The 13,321-nt window shown below is 49.0% G+C and overlaps 1 protein-coding gene across 4 annotated transcripts in view; it reads right to left on the bottom strand.

The window, feature by feature from the left end:
* MYH11 (myosin heavy chain 11) overlaps positions 1-7,328 on the bottom strand; it is a 110,153-nt gene extending 102,825 nt beyond the window's left edge. For all 4 annotated transcript variants that reach the window (XM_045993786.1, XM_045993782.1, XM_045993783.1 and 1 more), the window contains exon 1: positions 7,221-7,328. The gene's annotated coding sequence lies outside the window, so the exon portion shown is untranslated. The remainder of the gene's footprint in view (positions 1-7,220) is intronic.
* Positions 7,329-13,321: the final 5,993 nt, after the last annotated feature.

Here is a 13,321-nt window from a genome sequence, read left to right as displayed (position 1 = left end):
AAAGGCCTCTAGACATCGCCAGATGCTCGACACTATCCACAGTGTGAATCACTGCTTAAGAGCAAACACAGGGGTTCTCTTAGGAAGACAAGGAAAGTGGAGGACAGTCGCTACTTCATCCACACCAGCTTGGAAGGCCACGTGCAGAAGGTCACACAGGTGAAATGAAGACATGAGTCAGACAAGAGACAGACTTCCAGAGAGCTAAGCCTCCAGGAGATTCCTCCGTCCCCCATTGTCCCCTCCTCCCACGTCCTGCATCGGCTTCAGGGTCTGAAAGGTCACCTAGGGTAGGGCTGCTGAGGACTGATGGATACTCAGTATGGTTCAATCGTCAAGGGCTGCTCTCAAGCCTTTTGATAAGAACAAAGGACTCTTGTGCTCGGCGTCAGCAACATCCCAACACAGCTGAGTGTGTCCAGCATGGACACAACCCCAACTTCCTTGCCAATCCCACACAGTTTCGTTCTCTGAGCTCCAACAAGCTGTCGGCTAGCCTCTGCAACGCCTCAAGGATACAAGTCCCAGTTCTGCTACACATTTGCTGGGTGACTCTGGGCAAGTCCCCCTGCCTCTCTGAGCCTTGCCTTTTTCATGTGGGGGAAGGGAGAAGAGGGGGGCTGGCCTGACACTCACATTTTAGGATATCCGTGGATACCAAAGGGTTGGAATTGGACCCGTTAAGACTGTCCAGGGGCTCTCGTGTGTTTTCACGTCGGCTTTACTTTCCCCAGTGGAACGCAGGGGTAAAAGATCTTGCCCTTTCTGTTTCCGCACCAATGAAACATGAGCAAAATACCCCAGGGCCCAAATCCTATAGGATTTGCACATCACCACGCCTGCTTGACAGCTTCCCTGAAGATTTCATTGCCTAGACACCGGCTCGAGAGCTGGGACCAGAGACACAAACCTAAATGTCCCCGGGGTCAGAGGGGCAATGTAGAGTGACCCAGGCTCCAGGTGGCTGGTCAGGGACCTCCCACTCTGCCTAGAGATGGCCGCAGCTCCTTCACTCCAGGTGGGGTCACCCGGTGAGAATGTGGGCCCTGCACGGCCAGATGGCCAACAGACCCACAAGTCTGAGTTTAGGTACGAGAGCGCCACCCCCTCAAGTTAAAACGCTGCCTCTTTCACACAGACAAAACTGAATGTCCTCTGAGCCGGGATCTAGGGCATAAGCCACCTGCTGGAAGGACCTCTGCATCAGAGAAACGAGGTCAAGGTCTAGCCCAGGTGTGGGAGGAGCTAGATGCACAGAAGGAAGCAGGAGTGGGACCAGGCTCCCTCAAAACACCAGTGCTCCTGGCCCCAAGCTGTCCCCACAAGGCCACTGGACTCTGCCTGTTACTAATAATAGCCACCATCATTACTGGCCCCCTTCTATTCACGGGGTATGGGGTTGGGCCATCTATTATTATTATTAATTTTTTCAGGAAGTTTTTTAAAAATTTTTATTTATTTGACACAGAGAGAGAGAGAGAGAGAGCCCAGCAGAGGGAGCAGGAGAGGGAGAAGCAGACTCCCCACTGAGCAGGGAGCCCTATACCTGACTCGATCCCCCCAAAGGCAGCCACTAGACCAAATGAGCCACCCAGGTGCCCTGGGGTGGGGCTGTTTATTAAACACACAAGCTCACTGTGTGTCCTAAGTGTTCAGCAAGGTGAGCATCATTTATTATTCCTTTAATATTACAGATATTCTGGAAAGTGAACTACATTAAAGGTCTTCACTGGTAAAAGCTGGAGCCAGGATTTAAATCTGGATCTGCGTGACACCCAGTCTACACTTAGCAGAAAAGCTCTTCCTTGCGCACGACCTGGCCCCCACACCATGCTCCCCGCCCATTACACCTCTCCACCTCCTGAGGGTCCCGAGGAAGCCCCCCCCAACCGTAACAGAAAAAAGATGGGCAGTGAAACTACCAGCTCTGTGTTGCTTTCGACATCTAACTCATTGAGATACTGTGTTTAAAGTAACTCCGGAAGGAAGTGTTTTAGTTCAGAGAGCAAACTCATTTTTCTCCTCTAGCGAGAGAAACTGGGTTAGCCCGAGACATCGTAGCTCCTATGCAGAACAGTTTTGGGCTAGAGAGAACTGGTCGTTTCTGGCCCTATGCAGAACAGTTTTGGGCTAGAGAGAACTGGTCGTTTCTGGCCCTAACAGCCCCATCGCACTTTGTAGCTTACCATCCTGGCATAACGCAGCTTACAATAAATGGACAGTCTCAAATGGGACAGACATTTCTCAATATCTATCTATTTTAAATGTGCCTCCCGGGGTGCCTGGATGGCTTGGTCACTGAAGCATCCGGCTCTTGATTTCGGCTTTAGGTCATGATCTCAGGGTCGTGAGATCGAGCCCTGTGTTGGGCTCAGCGCTGGGCATAGAGCCTACTTAAGATTCTCTCTTACTCTCCAACATCCACTCCCCTGCTCTCTCCTTCTCTCCCGCTGCCTCTCTCCCACCACACTCATTCTCTCTCTCTCAAAAAATAAAAAATAAAAATAAATGTGCATACCCTTTGACTTAGCCATTGAATTGCTGGGAATTTATCTGATAAACTCATGTAATTAGACAAAAATAGATACAAGGATGGTCCCTGAAACAGTCTTCAGAGAAGTGATGGCTAGCAGCTGCTATGTTTCCATAAGGGGTTGTTTCTGTAAAAAGCTAGACTTTCAAACAATAGAGTATTACGCAGCTGATTTTTTAAAATGCCAAAACATGCTAATATAGAAAGATGCAGGAGATCTAGGAGTAACTAAAAAAAAAAAAAAAAAAAAAAAAGGCCTAATTTCCAGAATGCCAATATTTGTGTAACAAAAGGAAATTTGTGGTAGAAAGGTTTTCCAAAGATCTATGAGAATACACTAATCTTGATCACTTCGGGGGATGAGGAGGAAGGGGACCCAGGAGAACGGCAATCTACCTGGAGACTGGGGAATGGCAATTGTGACCCCAGGGGTCTCAAAGCTTGGCCCTTTTGAGGTTCTGTATCATCTGCTGCACACTTTGCTGCTCAGGCATAAGGAAGGAGTGGGAAGTGGCAAGTTCAAGGCTGCATGAGTGAGCAAGTGGTGAGTCCTGCCGCCCTTTCTTGGGGACTTTTGACGAGGGTTTTTCCTTCCAAGCTGCTTATTAACTGATTCAAGTCCCAGGTATAGGACTCCCCATGGCAAGAACATTGGGCACTCTTACAAAATTTCCTTCAGATCCCTGCGTGGCCTTCTTCAGACTCAGCCTTTCCTCTGATGTGTGGCCAGGGTTAAACTCTTTACAGGTCAGGGATGGAGGGCAGAGACCCCAGGGAGCAAAAGAGCCCCTATAAAAGTCAGACAGGTTTCCGTTCACAGGGGACCGCCTCAAGGATGCCATCGCGACCCTACACAAATCACAAATGGGGGCACCTGGATGGCTCAGTGGGTTAAAGCCTCTGCCTTCAGCTCAGGTCATGATCCCAGGGTCCTGGGTTCGAGTCCTGCATGGGGCTTTCTGCTCAGCAGGGAGCCTGCTTCCTCCTCTCTCTCTCTGCCTGCCTCTCTGCCTGCTTGTGATAAATAAATAATCTTTTTAAAAAAAAATCACAAATGGGCCAAGAGCACTGGAATGTGCGATGTTCTTGGTACAGCTGAGGAGTGTGGCCATATTGAAGCAGAAGATTCTAGCAACCACCTTTGGGGCAAATAGGATTTATGAAGACATGATCCAAAAGGAAAATCAGGGACAAGTTTCTCCTTTACAGAAAGGCCACAGCTGAGATAGGCATTCTGGTTCTGCCACATTAAGCAAAGCACATTAAGCTCTCCCACATTAAGCAAAATCCTTAAGGTCTCTAGTCAGGTGCATTATAAGTAACTGTCCACTGAAATTGACCAGGGACCAGGCACTATGTTAAAGCCTTTATTGGCATTATCCCACTTAATCCTCCCAACAGGGTAATTCTTTGGGCTCTAGAGTTAGAAAGGCCTAGATCTGCAGAATCCATTCCTTCTCATCAGTCAGGCAAGCTATCTGGAGCAAGTTATTCAGAGCATGAAAGTAAAAAGGGGCCAGTAATAATATCTCCTCCAAAGGGTTGTTGTAAAGCCAGTAAAATGAGGCCAGTGAAGAGCTTAGCATGTCGGCTGGCAAAAGGGCTCATTAGCTCTTCCCCACCCCATTTTTCAGATGGGAAAACTGAGGTTTGCCAAGTCAAAGGCGGGTGATTTCTAAATTTGCTCGTGACATTCTAGGATTCCAGGGGATTCAATACCAGACTTGGTTTTCCAGAAAAATCTGATGCCTATCTGATTTCAGAATTACATGGTTGTGCCTACAACAGAAAATCCACCTGTTTGGATCCAATGTTCTGCAGCAAGAAGAGACACCTCTCCCTCACCCTGGCAAAAAATAAAACCATCAGGAAAGGCTGTGTGAACACAGGGCGAGAAGGCACCCTTCCTCAAACCAAGAATGGAATCGGCCAGCGCCTTGACATTGGACGTCACAGCCTCCCTCTGGTCCTCTTCCCTTCCTTAAGATGACAGGTCCTCATCTGGCTAAGTGATTTAGTCAATGACGAGAGCCAAATGCCGAGAAGGGGACTCAGGTCATCGGCAATGGATGAACAGGCAGGATTCTGATGAGCTAGTTTGGCCAAACCTTCTAGGAGCCCGAGCTCTGGGAAGAGGAAAGGGCAGAGGACACAGTTCCAGAGGTAGACGGGGAGAAGGGGGACAGCGGGGGACCTGCATGTGAATGAAGGGACCTGACTGTGGAGTCTTAGAGAAATTCATCAACACACTGGAAAGGACTCCTCATAGACTTTGTGAAGCCTTGGAGTTATTAACCCCCCCCCCCCCCGTACAATAAGGTCTCACAAAGGTAATTAACTTTTTACAGAACCAGAAATTCTGTTTTCTATTCCCACCTTGGAAAGCAGTAGCTTAAGAAACGTGAGTGATCAAAAAAAAAAAAAAGTTCCTTAAATAAATAAAACCTGTAAATAAGAGAGGAGCAGGCAAAAGTCTTCCCCCTTCTTTCCCCAAGGCCTCCTTCTCCAGGCTCCCCCACTTGTTCCCAAATGGGAAGAACAAGGGCCAAGAAATCCCCAGAGTGGAGACCAACAAAGCTGCCATAGAATGCTAATTTGCAAGCGAGCTGGGGATGGCCTCGTGGAAAACGCTACCATACATGGGCATGTTTGCCTCAATCTCGGCCCCCGGACCGAAAAGTAATGATAACAAACCCATAACAAATACCTTGTACGGAATAACACGTCTATTTCAGATGCGAAAATAAAAAACATGGTGTGTACCAGGCGAGCCCTAGAAGCTTCTTGTGGGAAGCCCAGCTGGTTCATGGGTTGGACCCTCGGGATGGCAGCCTGGAGGGCCCACCACCCTTACCCCCGGGAGGAGGGACAAACAATACATTTTATTTTAAATTCTTGAAAGGTCCATTTGTTGTCTCCTTCAAAGAGAAGATGATAAAACCTTGCCTTCCTGGAAGCAGCTGGTCGCCCCCAGAAACCTAACTCCAAAAAGAGTTTTCATAAAGACAAAAGATAGTGGGTTCAAGGCTATGGCCTTGGCATCAGACATACCCAGGAATGGGCTCCACCCCTTATAAGCTGTGTGACGCTGGACAAGTTACTGAACCTCTCTGAGCCCCAGCTGCCTTTTTACTAAATGGGCATCATGAGCCTCCTAAATTTAAAAGATTGTTGCGGTGATTCAGGAGCTAAATTACATCAAACATGGCTACAGTGCCTGGTACATACGTATCCCGCCAGGCTGGGCGGCTATCTCCCTGGAAAAGCTCGGAAGAAAGACTTCCTGCCACAGAGATCCAACATCCTCTGTCACACACTGCCATCCATCCAATGCCTTTTAGTCCAGCATCTTTAAGAAAACAAAACCCATCCAGAAAGACCAAAGAAAACACAACCATGCACGTCAGCTGACTCACAGTCTGCCCACTTTCCCTTTGCCAAACCCTGGCCACTTGGCAATTTTATCGATCGGTTCTTAATACTGGAACTAAACACTGTCTTGGGTTTCTAAATACTTTCTCTGACTTCTTTTTTTTTTTTTTTAAAGATTTTATTTATTTATTTGACAGAGAGAGATCACAAGTAGGCAGAGAGGCAGGCAGAGAGAGAGAGAGGGAAGCAGGCTCCCTGCTGAGCAGAGAGCGCGACGCGGGACTTGATCCCAGGACCCTGAGATCACGACCTGAGCCGAAGGCAGCGGCTCAACCCACTGAGCCACCCAGGTGCCCCTTTCTCTGACTTCTTGATCAGCGTGGCTTTGAATGGTGCCTTTCCTCAAGCAGTAAAATCCCCACCAGCTCTCTGTGCAGGGAGGAAAGTGCAACAGGTGTGCCCACTTTGTGGGACGTAAAGAGCAACATTTGTATCAGCTGCTGTGCAGACAATCCCAGAACCTTCTTACCTAATCCACCTGCGGGTCATGGACGCAAACTGAGACTCTGGCATCTGTCTGGGTATTTGAAGCCCCTGGGATTAGCCTGGATAAGATTTTTTTTTTTTTTACTTTGGAGTGAGGGGGTCTGGAAGAAAACTGGGCTGTAAGAAATACATTGGATCATAACCAGCCCTACCTCTCCAGGGATATCAACAAGCACATCTTTAAATGGTGAAAAACACTCCTCTTTCTGCAGAGCATCTGCCCATGTGTTTTTGACTCATTTAACACATTCTCAACAGAATTAGCCTTGCTTCCGAATACACCTGGAGCATTACTTTGCCCGCCTCTGTGTCTGGAAGCGACTTTTCAGTGAAGTTCAGTTGCGCTTTATCTGTGCCTAAAATCAAAGTTAGAAGCTTAGGGAAGTTGGTCCTCTGAGGCTGTAAGGGGTCGCATCTTCCAGATTTGTTTTGTAAGAACAGTATAGGACGCCTCTTTTTTTTTAAGGTGTTTTTGTTTTTTTTCTGGAGATTCAAGTGTAACTGGAAGTGGGCCTGGCCATTTGTCTTTAGAAAGGACCCCCAAGGAGGTAATTATCATTGACAACCTTGGGAGATGCTGGTTTAAGGAAAGCCTAGGCTGACTGGGGCAGAGAAATGAAAATTGGGAATCCCTACTTCCTCCCCATAGTCCTTGAGAGGACGACCACCAAAACACCTCGCGGCTCCCCAGCCCTTGTAGGATGCCCCGTGGGACCCTCAAACCCCCTACCCCATTGACCCTCCCCCACCCCAGGACCACCCTACTTACAGATCTCCCAACTTGGGGGACAGCGGAGAAGAAACTGGGTGGAGAGCTCAGATCTGGCACACCTCCCAGGCAGGGGAGTCCAAATCTCCCGGTTGGCCCGGGACGCCTCTCTTTATAGACCCGGAGCTGCCCGCGGGAGGGAGAGAGGAGGAGGCCCGGGGGGCGTGGGAGGGAGGGTCCCATGCTGCTCCCTCCGCAGCGCCCCCTGCAGGGCCCGGGGAGCGCGGCTTCAGTGCGGGCCCTAGGGCGCACCTGCGGCTGCGCGGGGAGAGGGGCGCACGCCCAGCGGGAGCGCAGGGGGCTGCGGAGCTCGCGGCAGAAGCCTTCGGGGCAGGTGTCTCACCCGCCTTTCCTGCTCTGGGACAGTCACCGAGACTCTGATTCCCGGAGAAAGGGGTCGACCGGACAGCGTCTACCGGGGATGTTTGAGAATGGCTTGGCCCGGTCAAGAGCCCTGCACGGATTTTAACTGCTTCCTCCCCACGGAGGGGGTGGGGGGAGAGGGGTTGTGAGTTGCCACCTCCCGGCCGGGCTCCTCATTTTATTCGCCTCCCACTGGCTGGATACGGGGCTGGCCGTGCTGCGTGAAGGGTAAAGGAAGGGGATTTTTTGAACTTTGCAAAGTGCGAGGCAGGAGCCCCCGAATGCTGGGAATTGTTCGGAAAGGGAACTTTTTATTTTTCCCAATTTGCCGTCCCCACCTCCACCCACAAGCAAAAGATGAAAAGAAAAAGAAAAGAAAAAAAAAAAAAAAAACCCGCTGCTGTGACTTCAGGCCTCCATGTGCCTTTCGCTGAGTGCCTGACCTCAGGCAAGTCATTTCCTTGCTCTGGGCCTTAGGGTCCGCAGCTCCAAAAAACGGGTGCGTGTGTTGGGGAGGGTACATTCACGTAATTTGCAAGGTGCGTGTCAGGATCCAAAGAAAATGGGTGCGACCCCGCCCTTGCAAGTTCCCAAACTTTGCTCCCCCGCCCCCAAAATTCTTGCAAATGAAGAAGCTGCTTAAAACTTCACTTAAAGCTTAGGACCCCTCTCTCCCCTCCTCCCCCGGCATTTGTCTGTCTCTCTCCCGCGTATGTCTGACAGATCCATCATGCCTTCTGTCTTGCGGACACTCTGTATGTCACTGTGTCCATCACTGTCTCTCTCTGTCTCTCTCTTTGTCGTAAGTGTCCCTCTGTCTCTGGCACCTGTGTCTCTCCCGCACGTCTCCCTCTGTCTCTGGCCCTTGCCGCTGGCTCCAGATCTCCGGCTGGCTCTCTCCCTGGCTCTCGGTCTTCTCCTGGTCTCTGCTGCCCGCACGCACACAGGCCATAAAAGGAAGCCCAGGCGGTGGGCTGGCCCCGCGCCAGGCCGGGGACCCGCGCACCCCGCTCCCCGCCCCGCACGGGCTCCGGCTTCCCGGGCCGGTCCTCCCTCCCGGGCCGCGGCGGGGGGCGCAGGGCGGGCGACAACCCAAAAAGGGCAGGCGCGGGCTCCTTCCTGCAGGAATTCCCAGCGCCGCATACCAGCCCGGGGCTGCCCGCTCCCCCTGACTAAATATGGTGCCGAGCGTCCTCCCGGCGCGGCGGGCGCGGGGGAGGGGGCCCTGCCTCCAGTGGCCGCGACAGCGCAGCGCGGGGACAGCCCCCCAGGCCCACGCGGGCTCCAGCTACTCCCGGTGGCCAGAAGGTTTAGGGAGAGGGTCAGAGGCGGTGGGAAGACCACTGTCAGGCTCTGTGCTCTCTGCACAACCCCTCCCCTGGTAACCAGATCAGATTGGGTGGAGGGGGGGGCGTGGGCCTGTATTAATACCCCCATTCTGCAGGTGAGAAAACTGAGGTCCTAGAGATGTGCAGAGATTTGCCCAGGCTCTCGCTGGGACTGGAGCCCATCATTGCCAGGATTTACCTCCACAGAGATTTTAAAGGGAAATGCCTTCTCGGGCTGAATTCTCTGAGGCTGGTGGCCAGTGCAGCTTTCTAGCTGTTCCACCATGGGCCAGTCCTTAAGGGCTCTGTGACTCAGTTTCCATACCCGGATGTTTGTAAACAGTCGTTGAGATGATACATGTAAAATGATCATATGGTCCTGTTTCCTGGTAGTTATTATTCTCAACAAACTTGAAACCAAGTAGGTTGGCACAGGCCTTGGGTGTGTGACGGCAAGTGAGAGCCTGTCCCTCCTGCAGGGTCCCCACCGCAGGACTCAGCATCTCAGACCCTCTTGGTCACTTCCTCATGCTTCCAACGTCAGACTCTCCTGCTTTCCCACCCCTGAAAACACGCAAGTGCCCTAAATCAGATCTGCCAGGGTTCAGCTGACTGCACAGCCTGGGGTAAAGATCTTCAGAAAATGATGGATAAGCTGCTTCTCCACGTGCCTACAGTGCCTACAGTGTCTACACTGTAAAAGGAGTGGAAATTGCCCCTGCGTTTGCTGGTATGGACAGGGTGCGGAGCGGAGGGTGTCATGGAAAGGGAAGAGTGAAGTTGACCACCACCTTCCTGTCCTGGAACGAACCCAGAGCAGGCTGTCAGAATTGAACTTGCTGGCCGCAAAGTGAGAGCTGGCATCTTTACTGGAGACCTTAACACTGGTACTTCAAAGGGGTTTTGCATTTGATTCCTTAAAGAATTTGTTGGTAAATTTTAAAAGAGAATCCCTATAAGCAATTATTAATAAATGGAGGGCTTATTAAAAAACAACAACACTGAAATTTTCTGCATTCTCTCTCCTCTTTCCTCTTCCTTCCTACTTCCTTACTATTCTAGGGTAGTTCCTTGTAACTACTCTAGGAAGCAAGTACTTAAAAAAAATTTTTTTCCCCCATTTTGCTGTTGACACACCAGGCTGGTGAATTAAGTAACAAGCCAATTAAGTAACAGGCTGGCGAATTAAGTAACTAGCATAGCTAGTTAGTGTTGGAGCAGGAATTCCAACTCCCCATGTCTGATCGAGTCCACGTTAAGTGGATGGGAGGTTACGCATGATCTGTGAGGCAACAGGCCAGAAGTCACAGGACAGTCGGTGAACGGAGACTCTGTCTTCTCGAGGAGGAACGCAGATGGACCGAATCTTTACCTCAACTACCTTACTGGGTTGTTAAATATGACGATGCATGTGAAGGCCTTATATAAGGTATTTCATACATTTCTGGTACATTCTACACATGTTCAGGGACAGTATGTGTACCTAACAGCCATTAAGTATCTGTCCAACGCAGAAGCTCAGATGTTCGAATCTTCAAAAGCGCATTGTTACAATAATGAAGTCAAATGCCTGTTTTATTTCTCATGGCTCAAAAAGCCAGTTATTTTAAGATCAAGGGGGAAAAAGCATACTTTAAAAAAGTGTTACTTCAAGAGCTGTCCAGTAAATTTCCTTGGCTTGTCTTCTTTGTGGGGTGCTATGTAATGGGAGTTTCCATGAACTCATGAAACAAGATGGCAGAGGGGAAATTTCTTGGAGTCTTTCCCTCTTTATCAAATAGCTTTGTATTTGCTCTTGGTTTCAAAAGCTCCAAAATGTGATTCCCTCCAGTTTTAATCATATCACAGACTGGATCCAAGGATGATTTACTCCTCATGTGCTTCACAATCTCATTATTTAAAAGGGCACCAGCACTCAAGTCCTCCAGCCCAAGAGTTGCACAGCACTGTGCCTTCTTGTGAATGGACATCTTTTCTGGCCACAAGCCCAGCTCGCCTCTATCTCTTGCACAAAGCCACTTCTGTTTCACTCGTGTTGGCTCCACACTTCTCCAGGACAAGACCGCATGGCAGACAGACCTGCAATTCTCTCTCCTTCATCACTTTCCGATTCTGGTGTCTTGGTAACTCCAGATTCTCTACCCTCCACTAGGAAGGGTCCTAAAGGGCACTTGGGTGGCTCAATGGGTTAAGCCTCTTGCCTTTGGCTCGGGTCATGATCTCAGGGTCCTGGGATTGACCCGCATCGGGCTCTCTGCTCCGCAGGAAGCCTGCTTCCCCCTCCCTCTCTGCCTGTCTCTTTGCCTACTTGTGATCTCAGGTCTGTCAAATAAATAAATATATATATAAATAAAAAGAAGTGTCCTAAAGTTCTCAAAGTAGTTCTACAGTGTTCTAAAAAACAAAACATGTTCTTCACATATGAAGCAGCAAATCATACTCCTTAGGATTTACCCAAATGAGTTAAAAGCTTGAGTCCATGCTGAGGCCTGCACTTGGATTGTTTAAAGCAGCTTTATCCGTAATTGTCAAACCTTGGGAGCAATCAAGCAGCTATTCAGCAGTGAAAGGACAATCTGTGGTACACTGAGGTGATGGAATATTCTTTGGTGCTGAAACAAACGAGCTCTGGAGCCATGAAAAGACGTAGAGGGATCTTAGGCGCGCATTACCAAGGGAAAGAAGCCAGTCTGAAGAGACCACATCCTGTAGGATTCCAACTATATGACATTCTGGGAAAGGCAAAACGAAGAGGACAGTTACAGGATCTGTGGTTGCCAGGGGTTGGGGGGCTGGAGGGATGAATGGGGAGAACTGAGGGATTTTAGGGCAGTGAAAATACTGCGTGGTACTAGAATGGTGGGTAGCTGTCCTTATACATCTGTTCAAATGCATAGAAAGAACAGCACCAAAAATGAACGCTGATGTGAACTACAGACAGTGAGTGATAAAGTCCACATAGGTCCACCCATTGGAACAAATGTGACACTACTTGCAGGGGTGGAGGGTGGGGGGGGGCAGGGGTAACATGAGTGAGGGGGGTGGATAGGAGGTACATAGAAACTCTCTATATATTATACTCAACTTTGCTGTGAACCTGAGCTTGCTCTCAAAAGTAAAGTCTATTTTGGGGGATGCCTGCATGGCTCAGTCAGTTAAGCGTTTGCCTTCAGATCAGATCATGATCCCAAGGTCCTGGATTGAGCCTGCTCAGCAGGGAGTCTGCTTCTCCCTCTGCCTCTCCCTTGTCGCTTTCTCCCTCTCTCAAAATCTTTTTTAAAAAGAGAGAGAGGGGGCCCCTGGGTGGCTCAGTGGGTTAAGCCTCTGCCTTCAGCTCAGGTCATGATCCCAGGGTCCTGGGACTGAGTCCCACATTGCATCGGGCTCTCTGCTCAGCAGGGAGCCTGCCTCCTCCTTCTCTATTTCTCTCTGCCTGACTCTCTGCCTCCTTGTGATCTTGGTCTGTCAAATAAATAAAATAAAATTATTTTTTTTAAAAAGAGAGAAATCTATTTTTTAAAAAAAGGTAAGGTAGTTTCACCTTTCATATAAAAAAAGTGAACAAAGACCACACAATCCTTGCAGAATGGTTAACAAAAATCAAATACCAAGTGGCTGGGAAGCATTGTCTCAAATGCCTTTAAAGGCATATTCTCACAATGTTAATCCTTCATGTACACTTGGCTTTAGGTTAAAAGAACACATCAAGTCTTATATAATCATACAGGCATGTGAGTCATACAACTGCGTTCTTGCACATAATTATAGAGCTATCAGTTTACTCTGTGCAAACATATATGCTAAGCTAAATTTATCATCTTCAAACGCCACCTCTGCTCCTGCTGGGTTTTTGGACTGCCCAAGTTTTGTATTTCCACTTTCCCTAAACCTCTCCTCAGTCTTAATTCCCATCCTATTTTTCCGTATATCCAAATCTTCTCCTAAAACTTATCCCTATTTCTGGAGGAGAACTTCTCCCAACAAGCCCATGGAAAGCACCAGCAATGATGTACTGATTCAGTTTATGAGGTAGGAGAATAGTTCACTGGCTACTTTATATTTGTCTTGTCTTTCCCTCAGTTTCCACCCCCCCTCCAGTTGTTTTTTTCTTTCATGTCTCAGCCAGTGCACCTTTTTCAATGACTGGCTTATAAATGAATGGACACCGTTTAAAAATCCTGAATATAAAAATTTCTAGAGCAGATTTTTCAACCTAAGGTCTTTTGGGGCAATCTCAAAAATTTGAGAGTTTTGAAAATAGGTTGTTTTCCTTTTTGCAAATATAAAAACATACTACTATGTTTTTTTGAACATCTACACGGCCCCCCAGCTTACAATACCGTTTCCCCCAGAGACTGACATCATGAGGCTCCTGGATGAAAAGTGTTGCAGGGTGATGTGGCTGGTGCT

This window comes from Meles meles, chromosome 21, assembly GCF_922984935.1.
Source record: "Meles meles chromosome 21, mMelMel3.1 paternal haplotype, whole genome shotgun sequence".
Classification (NCBI taxonomy): domain Eukaryota; kingdom Metazoa; phylum Chordata; class Mammalia; order Carnivora; family Mustelidae; genus Meles; species Meles meles.
This window is presented reverse-complemented; position numbering and strand designations above follow the sequence as displayed.